Source organism: Symphalangus syndactylus, chromosome 5 (assembly GCF_028878055.3).
Source record: "Symphalangus syndactylus isolate Jambi chromosome 5, NHGRI_mSymSyn1-v2.1_pri, whole genome shotgun sequence".
Taxonomy (NCBI): Eukaryota; Metazoa; Chordata; class Mammalia; order Primates; family Hylobatidae; genus Symphalangus; species Symphalangus syndactylus.
The window spans coordinates 136165231-136181049 of NC_072427.2; positions in this window are offsets into that span (position 1 = coordinate 136165231).

A 15819-nucleotide genomic window follows, 5' to 3' on the forward strand; every position below is an offset into this window, starting at 1 on the left:
AATTGTTAAAACGGAGAATAGAGATTTCCTAAATATTTAAGGTATAACAGTGAGGGTTACACCATAGCACACAGTGTAACTTCAATATCAGAGAGCAGTTTTTTTAAATTTCTTTAAATTTTTAAATCCACACCAACATGGCACATGTATACGTACGTAACTAACCTGCACGTTGTGCACATGCACCCTAAAACTTAAAGTATAATAAAAAATAAACAAGTAAATAAAAGATTCTGAGAAAGCCATCAACATGGTGAAACCCAGTCCCCACCACACACACACACACACACACACACACACACACAGTTGTATATATTTATCATGTATTGGATGTTGTTTTGAAATTGTAGAATACATTGCAGAATGGCTAAATTGAGATAATTAACATATGCAATGTGTATTACCTCACATACTTGGCATTTTTTGTGGTAAGAATACTTAAAATCTACCTTTTAGCAATTCTCAAGGATACAATACATTGTTATTAACTATAGTCCATAATCCTGTTCTTAAAAGCCTTTTATGGTTTTCTGTCCTCCTTCAATTCTATTGTCATCTCTTACACAGCTTGAGACGTTCATTATATTGCTTAGCCCTTTTCTTGCCTATAATTTCCCTTCCTCCCCACTTTGAGTATTTTTTCTCCAACCTTTCCCACATCTTTATATATATGTTGAACTCTACCCATCTCTCTTTCTCATCTTTGACAGGCTCTTATGTCTTTCTGTAATCAAAATCATTTCTCGAAACGTTTTACTAAATAAAGGCAGTTCTCGTTCTTGCCTCTAGCTCATTTGCTGCTCTTCTGACTCCTAGACATTCCATGAGTATAATACAAAGATGAGAGTTTTTTCTCTACAATTACAGACGTAGAGATTCAAAGAAATTCAAAGAAGTGGTAAAAGGTTCATGACGTGGGAAAGCATGACTCATGTGAGTAGTTCTGTTTAGCTTATTAATGATGAAAGTCGTGTTTGAAAAGACTAATTTGGCAGTAGTATGCTGTATAGATTCAGGGGAAGAAAAACTCAAGGCAGGAGACCAGCTTATTTCAACAGTTTATGCAAGAGTTGATTAAAAGTTCAACCTAGAATAGTAGTATGATAATAGAAACCAGAGCACAAATATAGAAAAAATAGGAGACTGTTAAAAGGTTAATCTTAATCTCTGTCCTAAAATGAAAAAAAAAAAGTCCTAAACTGAAAAAATGGGTGTTCTACAATAAGATTAAAAATAAGTTGAAGAATAACATTTTTTTTTCAGGTTCACAGCGGAAGTTTAACAGGCGAAAGAAAGAGAAGAGCTCTTTGCGCAGACAGGAGTCCTAGAGAAATGGGCTGCTGGCCAGGCACGGTGGCTCACCCCTGTAATCCCAGCACTTTGGGAGGCTGAGATGGGTGGATCACCTGAGGTCAGGAGTTCAAGACCAGCTTGGCCAACATGGTGAAACCCCGTCTCCACTAAAAATACAAAAATTAGCTGGGTATAGTGGTACATACCTGCAATCCCAGCTACGCAGCAGGCCGAGGCAGGAGAATCACTTGAACCTGGAAGGTGGAGGTTGCAATGAGTTGAGATGATGCCACTGTGCTCCAGCCTGGGTGATAGTGCATGACTTATCTCAGAAAAAATAAATAAATAAAAATAAATAAATAAATAAATAAAAGGAAAAGAGAAAATGGGTTGCTGCTTCCACAGTGAAGTGCAGGAGGTTTTATAGATGAGCTTGAGGAGGTGGTGTTTTACATAGCGTACGAAAGATTGGTTGGATCAGGTGTGCCATTGGCATAGTGCATGAAGAAGCTGGCCACCCCACCCTAATCTTTTAAGATTAATATTTTTAAAATTATATATTATCTTAGTCCATTTGTGCCACCATGACAAAATACCACAGACTGGGTAATTTATACATAACAGAATCTTATTTCTTACAGTTCTGCAGGCTGGGAAGTTCAAGATCAGGCGCTAGCATTGGTGTCCGGTGGGGGCATTCTTCCTGTGTCCTCACAAGGTAGAAAAATGGAAGGACAAACACTGTGCCCTCACATGGCAGAAGAGCAGAAGAGTAAAAACGGCCTAAGCTAGTCCCCTCCAGGTTTTTTATAAGGCACTAGTCCATTAATCACTTCTCAAAAGGCCCCACCTTTCAATAAGGATTGAGTTTCAACACTTGAATTTGGGGGACCATTCAAACTACAGCATATACACACATCTGTAAAATAACTTACACTTGCAGCACTATATGCCTAGCAATATATTGACACATTAATACTCACAGATTAAAGTGACTTTTGTGGTCACCTAGCTAATTGGTGATAGAGCTTGAAATGAAAACCCCAGCATCTAACTCCAAAATATGTGTTCTTAACTATTAACTTATTTACTCCTTGTTCAATTATTATTCCCATTCACGGAAGTAGACATTATTAACATTCCCATTCTATTGAACAGGAAAGAGAGGAATAGAAAGTTCAATAACTTGGTCACAGCCCTAAAATAGAAAAGCATGAATTTGACCCAGTAAGCCAACCTTGGAGCCTGTACATGTTATGTTAACCATGACATTATGCTGCCTCTCTGAAGACATCTTATCAATAAGGCTTAGTAATTCACTTCTTTAGATAATGAGACAAAGGAGGTGTAAAACGAACCTGAGGTTTTGAAGTTAAGACAGCTAGACTGTGGTAAAAACCTAGCTTAGCTCCCTATTACCTGCTCTAACTTGAGCTAAGCTCAAGCTCCTTATTTATGAGATGGCTCAATAATCCTCTCTTCATGATGTGGTATTGAGGCTTGGAGGAGAAAACATCCATAAATGGTTTAATGTGGGCCTTGTACATACTATGTAGTTGAAGACAACAATCACACCTGTTCACCATGTATGTCCAGCATCACACCAGACTCATAGGAGGCAATGTAAATTTTGCTTAATGTATGTATTAATCAACTAAATAATTGATTGACAGACTGATTGATTAGTAGAGTTCTGAATCACCCATCTGATTCCAACAACCCATCTCTCTTTTCTGGCTCATTTCTAGTCTATCATTTTAAACTTGAATCAATTTTCTGTATACCCTATATGCATTAGTAGATTTAAAAAGAGATGGTAGCAATTTTAGAAAACATAAGGATAAGGCAAGTCTAATACATAAAGAATTTCATCCATTTAATCATACCATCATCCTTTTAGACTGTTCATTGCACAGAAAAATTACAGTTTCAGAAACCTCACTCTTTCTTCCTCCCAAATAAGATATAAAATAAGTTTTATTGTGTCTGACTCCCTTCCTTCCTCTAAAAACCATGCTTTGGATTTTTAATGAAAAAAATAGAAAAAAGAAAAACAAGAATATAATTCTGAATTATTGAATTTCTGATTCATTTTTGTTCACTAACATTTTTTTTTTTTTTGAGACATGGCCTCACTCTGTTGCCCAGGCTGGAGTGCAATGGCACGATCTCAACTCACTGCAGCCTCAATCTCCCAGGCTCATGGTTCTGCCCACCTCAGGATCCCCAAGTAGCTGGGGCTACAGGCATGCATCATCGCATTTGGCTAATTTTTGCTTTTTTTTTGGCTTTATTTTGTAGAGACAGGGTTTTGCCATGTTGCCCAGGCTGCACTAACAATTTAAACTGGGTTTTCAGTCACCAGGTAGGCCTGTAAGTAAATCTAGAGTCTTGAATATTGGTGGCATTCCAAAAAATTATCACAAATTGAATGAAAAATTTGTAAACTTTCCTTCAGTTGGCCAAAAAACAAAATAAAATTTATATTATAAAAAATAATATTTAGATTATTAAATTTTATTAAAGTAAAATTTATATTATAAAAGATAACATAATAAAATTCTTTGATTTTTCAGTCTTGGGACAGTTTTCTGAAGGAGATATAAATGATGCTTTAAAAAAGAATGTACTCATGGTCATATTTTGGTAAATTTACGTAAAATGCCTTTCTATTTCCCACATTTTGCCCTCCCCCGCTTCACACTCCCGCTCCCCATTCACACTGGCATGTAAAGTTTTCGTGGTAGTCAGCTCAGTCAGTAAAGATAGAGACGTTATGTTTTCAAGGCATAGGTATGGCAACATCATGCTTGGAAGGAAATAAAATGTGCCTGCAACTGTGATCGCACATGCCATAAAAATAACACCACCATCTGCAAATAGGAACTCACATTTGTATTAGGCTGTGACTTATTTTCTACAGAAAGAGGACTCGTTTAATCATTTTTCATGGAAAGCAAAACACTACAAAGGAAATATAAGTTTTTTTTGACATTTTACTCTTTCAATGAATTAGCAGATCTTTGTTCTTTTTCAGAGAACAATATTCTCTTAGTAAATACCTCTTTCTCTGTCATGAAAAGTCTAACTTTTTAAGAGTGAGAATCTAAAATGTCTGTCTTCTAGCACAGTTTAGGAGGGACTCTTCAAAATATGCTACGCTGTAAACTGGGGAGGCTTCTGGCCCTTGTCTCAAGCTCTCCAGGCCCGTCTCAAGCTCTGTTGTATTAAACATGTTAAATAAATCAGCAAAGAAGTATTTTTAAAGATAAAAATAAAAATATTCACTCTCATAATATAGCAAGTGACCTCTGAAATAAGAAATGGCATAAAAAAGAGGAAATTAAAATGCGGGATGGGTTGCAAATTCATGAAAACATGTATCTCCACTTTCCACGTTCACTCCCTGCTACTGCTGCTGCCACTCCTGTTCTTGGATGCTCGGAAGAAGCTTTCTCGTTTACGACCATACTGATATTTCCTCTAGGGAAGGAAAACAGTCCACAAGTGGTGCAATAACCTAAAAGGGAAACATCTGTTTGGAGCATGGAGCAATTTATTGGCCGAGTTCACAATACAAACATTGCAGCTGAAATCCTCTATACGATTCTGCAGGTCTCACCAGATCACAAGGAAAGGAACATTGGTCTTTATAGCAGCATCTCCTGGGACCTAACTGGATTAAAGAATAGGCTGTGTTTTTCATTTAGATAAAGTTTTTTTAGATAAAGATTTTTTTAATAGTACAGAAAATTTGAGAAAAACAGCATTTAATAAAAAGATATGGCTAAAACAGTAAATTTTACATTATGTATATTTTATCACAAAAAAGTAAGAAAGATAAAAGAAAAAAAAAACACACATCCTACTCCTCACATTTCAGATTCTAAAACAGGTGTTACAAATCCCAAATCTGAAGATTACCAAAGTAAATCTAACTTGAAGGAGCTTGAAGGAGACTTTTGCCGTGAATTTGCATCCTCAACTTTTACTAAGAGGCCTTTTGTTTCTGTAGAGACTAATGTCATTTTTAAGGTTTTGGTCCTTTAAAAGGGCCAGCCTCTCATCCTATCAAGCCTATGTTCACTGAGAGGGTTTAGAACACACCCAGAGGTGTGAGGATCTAACATGAGGTGTGACATGTACGTGAAACTAGCATGGAAAAGAAGAGATAGGAATATGTTGAAAAGTTATTGGAACATAATAAACTAATCTAAAAATAAATACTGTACCTCTTTTCAAAGCACCATACTGAATTTTACAAGTAGACAATAATGAAGTGGCTAGACAAATCTGGCAAATAAACTAGGTGCATTAATTACCATGAGGCTGCTGCTAACCAGCAGCTATTGGGTGTCATACCCACCAGCACATTTGAAAATAATTGCATTTAAAACTGGGTATCACTGGGTATATAGTTTGGGGCTAATTTATTTATTTTCAAATTGCTTCATAAAACATAACTGATAAAAGAGAAAATAGATACATTAGGCAACATACGTTTGAGTCATATCTAATACTTATATGTCAACAAGTTAAATAAAATCTAAACTAACCATTGTTAGTAAAAATTCCATTTGAACTTTTATAAATTTGTGGTCATATGAACCACTGTAGAATATCTCTTGATTATTCTACAATGTATATATACTTCAAAACATCATGTTGTACATGATAAATGTATACAATTTTATCCACAATTTAACAATTAAAAACTTTTTAAAAAATCAAGAGGATTAAAAAACGATATATCAGGTCAAGTGCAGTGGCTCACAATTGTAATCCCAGCACGTGGAGGCACCGAGGCAGGAGGACTGCTTGAGCCCAGGAGTTTGAGACCAGCCTGGGCAAGACAGTTGGATCCAGTCTCTAAAAACAAAAACAACAACAACAAAAAAAATAGAAAATTAGACAGGCGTGGTGGTGGTGGTGCACACCTGTGATCCCAACTACTCCGCTGAGGCAGGAGGATCTCTTGAGCCCAGGATTTCAAGGATTCAGTGACCTGTGATGATGCCACTGCACTCCAGTCTGGGCAGAGAGCAACACCTAATCTCTTAAAAAAAATTTTTTTAAAGATATGTCAGGCTGGCCGAGCGCAGTGGCTCACACCTGTAATCCTAGCACTTTGGGAGGCCAAGGCGGGCGGATCACCTGAGGTCAGGAGCTCGAGACCAGCCTGGCCAACATGGCAAAACCCCATTTCTACTAAAAAGTACAAAAATTAGCCAGGCGTGGTGGCAGGCACCTGTAATCCCAGCTACTCAGGAGGCTGAGGCAGGAGAAGCTTGAACCAGGGCAGCCGAGTTTGCAGTGAGCCGAGATTGAGCCACTGCACTCCAGCCTGGGTGACAAGAGCAAGACTCAAAGAAACAAAACAACAACAAAAAGGTATGTCATGCTAACTAATCAAAGATAAATAAAACATAAGTTTAAATGAGGGAAAAAATATAATTCAAAATTATTAAAAGAGAAAAGAAAAAATTTTATCTTTTTAGCTTTTAAAAAAATTCCAAAGAAACTACAGGCAATCCTTTCACAACATGAATTTAGAACTTCTCCTTGTCATCTTCCATTTTCAAAGAAATGACTACATACATTTGATGTATGTTCTGATTCAACATAGGGCTACATCTATCAGTGTTTTAAATAATTTATTATTGGTTAACAATAAATTGACTGGTACAACAAATCCTTACTTGTCAACAGATATTTGTCAGGAGGCCAGATTTCTAGTTACGATGATGAATGTTTGTGTTACACTGCTAAGTGTGCAAAGTGATTTTTCACATGCAGTATTTCATTTGAATCCCACAGCTCCCTAATAAAGTATTATCACCAGTCTCCTTTGATAGAGAAGTGACAAAGTCATAACGTTACTACAGAAAAGAGTTTCAAATAGAACTCTGCTGCTATAACTCCAGTCACTCAGAACCTTTCCCAAAAAAAGCTCAAAATACAACTTGAAATGCAGAAATAAAAACAACCACAAAGGCTTTGAGAGTTTTAATTATTTGTATCAAGTGAATATTCCAGTACTCAAGCACTTTTAAGTAATAGGTCATAGTTGATACTTTGAGACCTACAAAGAAGGCACAAGACAAAAAAAGGAAGGAAGGAAGGAAGGAAGGAAGGAAGGAAGGAAGGAAGGAAGGAGGGAGGGAGGGAGGGAGGGAGGGAGGGAGGGAGGGAAGGAAGGAAAGAAGGAAGGAAGGAAAGAAGGGCGACATAAGAATAATAAAAACATCAGGTTCTGTTGGCAAACTTTGTTCTCTCATAGGGCAACATAGGATTATCATTTATCAGTACTTTCTAGGGGGTTGTCATAACAAAGTATCACAGATTGGGTGATTGATTTAAACAACAGAAATTTTGTTCTCCTGGTTCTGGAGGCTAGAAGGTTGAGATCAAAGAGCAATGACCACCTTTTCCCTGAGTCTTCAGATCATCTTCCTTCTGTATGTGTCTGTGTCCAAATTTCCTCTTTTTATGAGTGCACCAGTCATACTGGATTAGAGCTCACCTTAATGACCTCTTTTTAACTTAATTACCTCTTTAAAGACCCTATTTCCAAATACAGTCACATTTTGTGGTACTGGGGGTTAAGATTTCAACATATGAATTTCAGGAGACACAATTTAGCTCATAATATATAACTCACAAACATTTACCACCCACTTACTATGTGCAGAGCACCATGCTGAACTCAGAGAGTACTAATCCCTGCCCTTGATGGAATATCCACCTATGTATGTAGATACGACACAAAACTGAAAGTTAAATAAAACTCCAAAAGTCAAATGACAACAAAATAGACCATTGCAACTTCATAATCTTTTTAGCCCACATGATAAAAGTTGTATTTTATCAGTATATCCTTTTCAGTTGGGAACTATCTACTAGATTTTAGAAAGAATACTCAAATGGTTAAAATATTTATAACTTGCTGTTCTGTCAACTGCCTGAAAAATCAATTAGTATGACATATTCCATTAATTGATAATAAAGATATCACTATTATATTATCAGAAAAAACTTTTTAAATGACTAAGAAAGTTAGTACATAAAATATACTAAAAAAGGGAATAATATGAATTTGTAAGTTTGCAACAAAGGGAAAAATGTAAATAATGTGATAGTCACCAATGAAAGGAATAAATAGCTTTAAATACAGTGGCTAGCTTCAGCTTGTTTTTCTAGTTCTTTAAAAATATACATATATCATTTCAGCCGGGCGCGGTGGCTCACGCCTGTAATCCCAGCACTTTGGGAGGCTGAGGAGATAGAGACCATCCTGACTCACACGGTGAAACCCCGTCTCCACTAAAAATACAAAAAGTTGGCTGGGTGTGGTGGCGGGCGCCTGTAGTCCCAGCTACTTGGGAGGCTGAGGCAGGAAAATGGTGTGAACCTGGGATATGGAGCTTGCAGTGAGCCGAGATTGCGCCACTGCCCTCTAGCCTGGGTGACAAAGCAAGACCCCATCTCAAAAGATATTCTCCTTTCTATTTTTTTTTTTTGTACTTGAGGTTTTTGTTGAACCCAAACCAAAACATTTGAAAATATTTTGAAATATGTGAAAAGTATGATATACATCTGGATTTGCCCAACCCTAGTAAGGATACAGGAAACATTATTTTTATTTAACATTTATATGATAGCTGCAGTGTGTCTCAATCCTAAGGTATTTTTTACAATAGCCCTATGGTGTAGGTTATAATTATTATTTTCATTTTGGGCAAGAAATTTACCAGTATTTGTACAGTGGGCTTCAAGTAGAAGTTTTTATTGGACTGTGTTCTTTAGAGGTTTTTGTTCGTAGGAACATTAGACCAGTAGACACAAACCTAGCTCCAAGTCTTGGCTTTACTTCTTATTGACAATCACATTGCATATCTTCTTGGTAGATTTTATCATTTTGTAGTTTCTCCCTTTCCTTACTAACATATTTTGATTTAAACACAATTTTTCCAGGTATTACCATTACTATACCAGCCTTCTTTGGTAACTATTTGCCCAATATATCTGTGGTAGGCAGAACAATGACTTCCTAACGATGTCTACATTCTAATCCCCAGGACTTGTGAATATGTTATAGTATATGGCAAAGGGAAATTAAGGAAGCAGATGGAATCAAGATTTCTCCTTAAAATAGGGAGATTATTCTGGGTATGTATTCACAAGGACCCTTAAAAGTAGAAGAGAGAGGCAGAAGAACAGAGTCAGAGAAATAGATGTAATGACAGAAGTAAGTTCAGGATTATGTGATATGATAAGGATTTAACCCACGTTGCTGTCTTTGATGATGGGGAAGGGACGTCACAAGCCAAGGAATGTGGGAGGCCCTTTAAAAGCTGGAAAAAGTGAGGATGAAGAATGTTATGAGATATATATTAGTTATCTTTGCTGCTATAACAAATTACCACCAATTTAGTGGTTTAAACAAAACAAATGTAACATTCTCCTTTCCTACAGCAACTTGATTTGCCTATTAACCTTAGAGTCACTGTCTTACACGCCATAAACATTTATACTCATCTTCTTTCCTTAGCAAAAGTTTCTGGAAATGTTATGTTTAATGACATATATTCAAATTAAAAATATTATCTTGCCAATTATCTAGCAAGATTAACAGTAAAAAAGAAGTAAACATATTCTTTAAAATTTTAGCAATGTCATACAATACTCAAGTTAGAAGTGACTATATGAATTTTCTGTATAATTCCCTCATTACAAGTGTGTGTGTGCACATGTTTTTAGTTTTATTTTAAATCCTGGTTATACCTGGTATTATGCTGGCATTTTTGGCTGTAGTCAAACATGGATCAATGTCTTTGGAAACGTTAAGAATTTTTTTTTTAATTTGAAATTGTAGCTCAGAATGCATTATCCTCTAAGACCCATTGTGGACTATGGACTATCTCTGTTTTTGTTTGTTTGTTTATTTGTTTTTGAGATGGAGTCTTGCTCTGTTGTCCAGACTGGAGTGCAGTGGAGCAATCTTGGCTCACTGCAAACTTCGCCTCCCGGGTTCAAGCAATTCTCCTGCCTCAGCCTCCCGAGTAGCTGGGATTACAGGCGCCCACTACCAGGCCCGGCTAATTTTTGTATTTTTAGTAGAGATGGGGTTTCACCATGTTGGCCAAGCTGGTCTTGAACTCCTGACCTCAGGTGATCTGTCTGCCTCGGCCTCCCAAAGTGCTGGGATTACAGGAGTGAGCCACTGCGCCCATCCCCAGTATGGACTATTTCTCTCCACTTATCTAACTTTACATTGGTTGTATAAGTAACTCAGGTAATGTGCAATGATGGTAATAAAAGATCTTTTATTTGAGATGCATTGCATAACTCATGCCTCCTATTATAAACAGACGTCATCTAAAGAACAATTACTCCTTTTGATGTTTATTTACAATCCTCACCCTTCACATGACAAAATGGTTGTTAACATTAATTAGTTTATTTAGCTATAAATTTTTTTCAACTACAGGTAACACCATCACAATGAAAGAATGGCATTACATAAAAGGGCAAAAAAAAAAAAAAAAAAAAAAAAAAAGCAGAAGCGTGACCTGTTCAACTACTTTTATTGGGTTTGAGTTGATACATTATCAAAGAAGACTGTCATTGGTTTTATGATACCTGTTAATTTTTAACCAGCAAAATAAATTTATTTTCACTCTTTGTCATGACTTTGTGCTTGATTACTTGCTTGCTTTCTCTTTTTTCCTTTCCTTATATCGCTTTCATTTTTTCTCTTTTTAAAAATCAGAGCATAGTCTCTTCCTCTTATCAATACCCCCAACTTTTAAAATCTAAATCTTTAATTATTGTAATTTGATATATTCTCTACCCCTAGTGATTATCAGGAGGAATATACCTCTGTAGTATTCAAATATACTTGTGGAGCTAGAAAAACCGAAATAAAATTGACCTCTTAATATATCTAGTAGCAAATTACAATCAGCATTCTATACTTATGGAGAGCAAAAGGATTGCTCAACTGTAGGGTGAGGTCAACTATAGGGAGGCTTTATGGTGATGATGGGTCAGAACAGCACTCTTGGAGAACCAGAAGCAGAGATCAAGAATAACCTTAATTACCAACCTACTCAATGACCTTGAACAAATCAACAAGTTATCTTTTTTCTTTCTCCTTGACAATTATTTCTTCTGCCTGTTGGCTTGGACTGAACTAATGCAATGCCCAAATAATTTACCTCCACTAATTGAAACTTTATATGGTATGAATTTATGCTTAACTTTATACTCCATACAATGTTTGATTATACAAATCACAGTTTTGAACAAGACTGCATAAATACAGGGTGTTGATCAAACTACTTAAATAGACAAATTGTGATCACGTACTTTAAGAAGCATTGTTTGCATATAAATATGATTCTGACTATGGTTGATCATTTCTTGGTCTTTACTGAAGGTCTGTCAGGACTTCTAGTTATTAGGGGCCCTGTTACAGGAATGTGAATTATTCTGTATTTGGAAGATATAATATTGCCTTTTGTTAAAATTCCTCTGTAATTTCAATATTTTACCACCACATAGTTAAGTTAGTAATAGTTTGCAATGTGAATTAACAAGGTAGGGATACTGAAATATTTTTAGGGAACTCAATGATGTTATGTGGTCATGGCTATAAAGCATTAATTTTTCTTTATAATACTGAGTTACATTTTCATTGTTGTTTTCATGAAGTACACAGAATCCCTCTCCACTTAATTGTTCCATGCTTGTTTCTGTCTTCAACATTTTCTTGTGTTACAACGTTGTTAAATCAGTTATTTTTTACCTCCTCAAACCATTTTATAAATTTACTCATCTTTCAACAGTCTTTATAATGGAAAAATTTCACTTTTTCCCCAAATTTCCTTAGGTTCTCTCTCTTTTCATGAAGGCAAGGAAACCCAAAGTATTAAAACATAATTTACAAAATTTGATTGGTGTCCTGAAAGTCCCATTAAAAATAATATGCCATTACCATGAGGCTTACTAGAAAGGAATTGGCAAACAATCTCAACACAATGAGGCTGTTTTGTGGAAATAAAGGCACAGCATATTATAACCCAAACCACAAGAAAAGACTAGTTGACTATTTCAGTTGGATAACCCAAGTCCTGCTTCCTGCCTCAGTAAGTCTGGGGGCATATGTCAAACAGCTGCTCTCTTTTATCCAGAATTAGCTGCGTTTAGTGATAGGTTAAATGACCACCACATGCACAATTCATATTTCATTTTACAGGGGACAAATGAGTATCCTCAGACACAGGATAATCAAATGATCACCCAGTATATGACCTTTATAGTGTATGGTTTTGATCAGCGATCGTACACAATGAAATCATCATCTTACACTATTTATCATGGCAGCCAGTGTTTTTCTCTATGAATTCCAAGAAGTGCCAAGATCTATTTTATTTGTAGGATTCAGCCTTCTAGAACCGTTGTCTACAATTTTGTTATTAAAAGTCTTCCTAATTTTATTATTCCCATCACCAAATTTTTAACCTTAAGAAATTTCCCACAAGGATAGCAAGGTAGATACCACAGTGTGCTGGAACGCTCAGTGTTATACTACCAGATTTGACCAATTGCCTCATTAATTAATAAAGGAAAAAAACATAATGAATCCCACAAAATACGATATAATCCAGAAGAGAATTATCATTTCTAAATTTTCGATTCTTAAGGATGTAAAAGACATTCTTCACACTAATTTTTCTACTCAGCAAAATTATGAAGCTTTATCATGTGCCTTATAAAGACTGCTACACAAGACCTATTCTAGGTAACTCTGGGAAAATGTCACCATCATCCTATTTTCTAGTTCCTTATCCAGTGGAAATCACATGCATCTAAAATGGCTAGAAATTATTCCTAATGGTTTTCCAAACTGCATGTTGGGAAGAACCAGAAGCCACTAGAAAGATATTCACTGAACGTTCATCTCCTAAATGATGGAATCAGTTTCATTCATATTCGTACGCAAGAAAGAGGAAAGACAGTGGTACCTGCCAGGGCCGGGCACGGTGGCTCAGGCCTTCAAATTCCAGCACTTTGGGAGACCGAGGCGGGCGGATCACGAGGTCAGGAAATCGAGACCATCCTGAATAACACACCCCGTCTCTACTAAAAATACAAAAAATTAGCCGGGCATGGTGGCAGGCGCCTGTAGTCCCAGCTACTCAGGAGGCTGAGGCAGGAGAACGGTGTGAACGAGGGAGGCGCAGGTTGCAGTGAGCCGAGATTGTGCCACTGCACTCCAGCCTGGGCGACAGAGCGAGACTCCGCCTCAAAAAAAAAAAAAAAAAAAAAGAAAGAAAAGAAAAAGAAAGTGGTACCTGCATCCATGATCCTCTTCAACTGATCTGGAAAGACTGTGTGCGTGTGTGTGTGTGTGTGTGTGTGTGTGTGTGTGTGTGTGTGTATGTGTGTCTCACTGGAAGGACAGTGGCTCAACAAAAGGCTTTTGTTGTTGTTGTTCAGGAAACAACCGTATTAAATCTTCCTTGAAACAAGACTAATATCTTAAGTATTTTTCATTTGAAAGTAATAGAAATCCACCATTCAAGTTCAAGTGGAAGGGGGAATTTAGAAGACAATACAAGGTTACCTTAGAGTTACCAAATACAGAAAGTATATTTAGGCCCTAACAAAAAAGTGAAAACTCTTAAAGCTGATTTGTCCCTCTCTCAGGCAACTTCTCTACTTTTCCAGGCTATCTTCTACAAAGCAGTTCTTTTCGTTTCTCCATAACAGCAGCTTTCAAGTGAGTTGATTCTCCTGTTCCAACTCTCTCTAACGTATAGGTAGAATATCCATTATTGCCTAATTCAGTCACTGGGGCTCTGAGTTTAAATTATCAAGAGACCAAGTCTGATTGTCTCAGCTTGGGTCACATTCCATCTTGGACCAATCAAATGTGGCCAGGGATTGGGGGTTTATCTGATATGCAATGTCACCAGGGTTGACTGGGGCTGGAAGGTCTGAAGAAACTGTATCCTCTTCTGCCAACCAAGTCATCTTTTATAGACAATGAGTGTCGGTCATAAAACTTGTTGCATTTAGAGAAAATTAATTTCTACAGATTTTATAAATGCCCTGCATACTGAAGATGTTAAATAAATGGTAATCATGATAATATTGATATGAAGGCATTCTTTCTAATAAGGTGAACATGACATTTAACTATTACTACATTATAATATTTTTGATTAGCTGAATATAGAAAAACATTTGAAACTCAGGCATACATTTAATAATTACATTTTGAAATTCAATTTCTCACAATGGAAACAAAAAGTTCATATTGAAAAAAATCTTTTATAAACTGCTATTAGTGTTTTTCATCAGATTTCCATCAGTAGTTATATACAAATAATAAACTCAAGTATATGTTTAAAACTCATTGTAAAGTCAGCATAAAGAAAAACTATCAGCTTAAAATAAAACATTAGAATGTTTTAACAATATTTATAATTTCTTCCACTTATAGCTGCTGTGACGGCCACATGCATATACTCACATATATATGCTACAACAATTCTTTTTTGTTTTGTTTTGTTTTGTTTTTTGTGGGGTGGGGGGAGGGGGGAGGGACAGCATTAGGAGATATACCTAATGCTAAATGACGAGTTACTGGGTGCAGCAAAACAACATGGCACATGGATACATATGTAACAAACCTGCACATTGTGCACATGTACCCTAAAACCTAAAGTATAATAATAAAAAATAAAATAAAATAAAAAAGCTACAACAATTCTTACATTTAGATATATTTTAAACATTTTACAAACAAGGAATCTAAGATTCAGGAATACTATGTTTTGTCCAAATTATACAAGACAAGTATGTATTGGTAGCAAGATTCTCTAATAGTAATTGGGTAATCTTTCAACTTTCCAAAGGCATCTTTGCAAAAATTAGAGGAATCCAACAGTTTCTCAAGGCAATATACCAACATCTGCTAGAATATTGGCATTATAAATAGAGGAACCCATAATGACTACAAATGTGAATGCCCCCCCTGCCAAGAATTGGGCAATGCAAAGCCTGCACAACAATATATGCCAGCCTGTTAATTTAAATAGTACAGATGTCATTCGTCAATTCTCTTTACATGGAGTACTATTTATTAATGCCCTGGCCCTCCCCTTCTCTCCTGCCATTTACCCCCAAACCTGTTACCTAGGTAAATGATTAAATTCTGAAAATGTTTTAACTCATTTGTTCCATTGATATCCCAGTGATCAAAGACTTTAACAGCATTTTTCAACCACGGTTCCATTAAATCTCTCTATATAATTCAATCAATAAAACATTTTGGGATCCTAGAAAGGCACATCATTTATGGCCCACTATGATCTTCTTTATTTAAAAATATCTTAGTTCTTAGAAGGGAAATTTCTTAACAAACCTCAAATGTTTCTCCAATTTGTTGATTCCTAGTTTGAAAAAGCAAAATGTGACATCATTCAAGAGACATGTTTAGAAGACTTAACTACA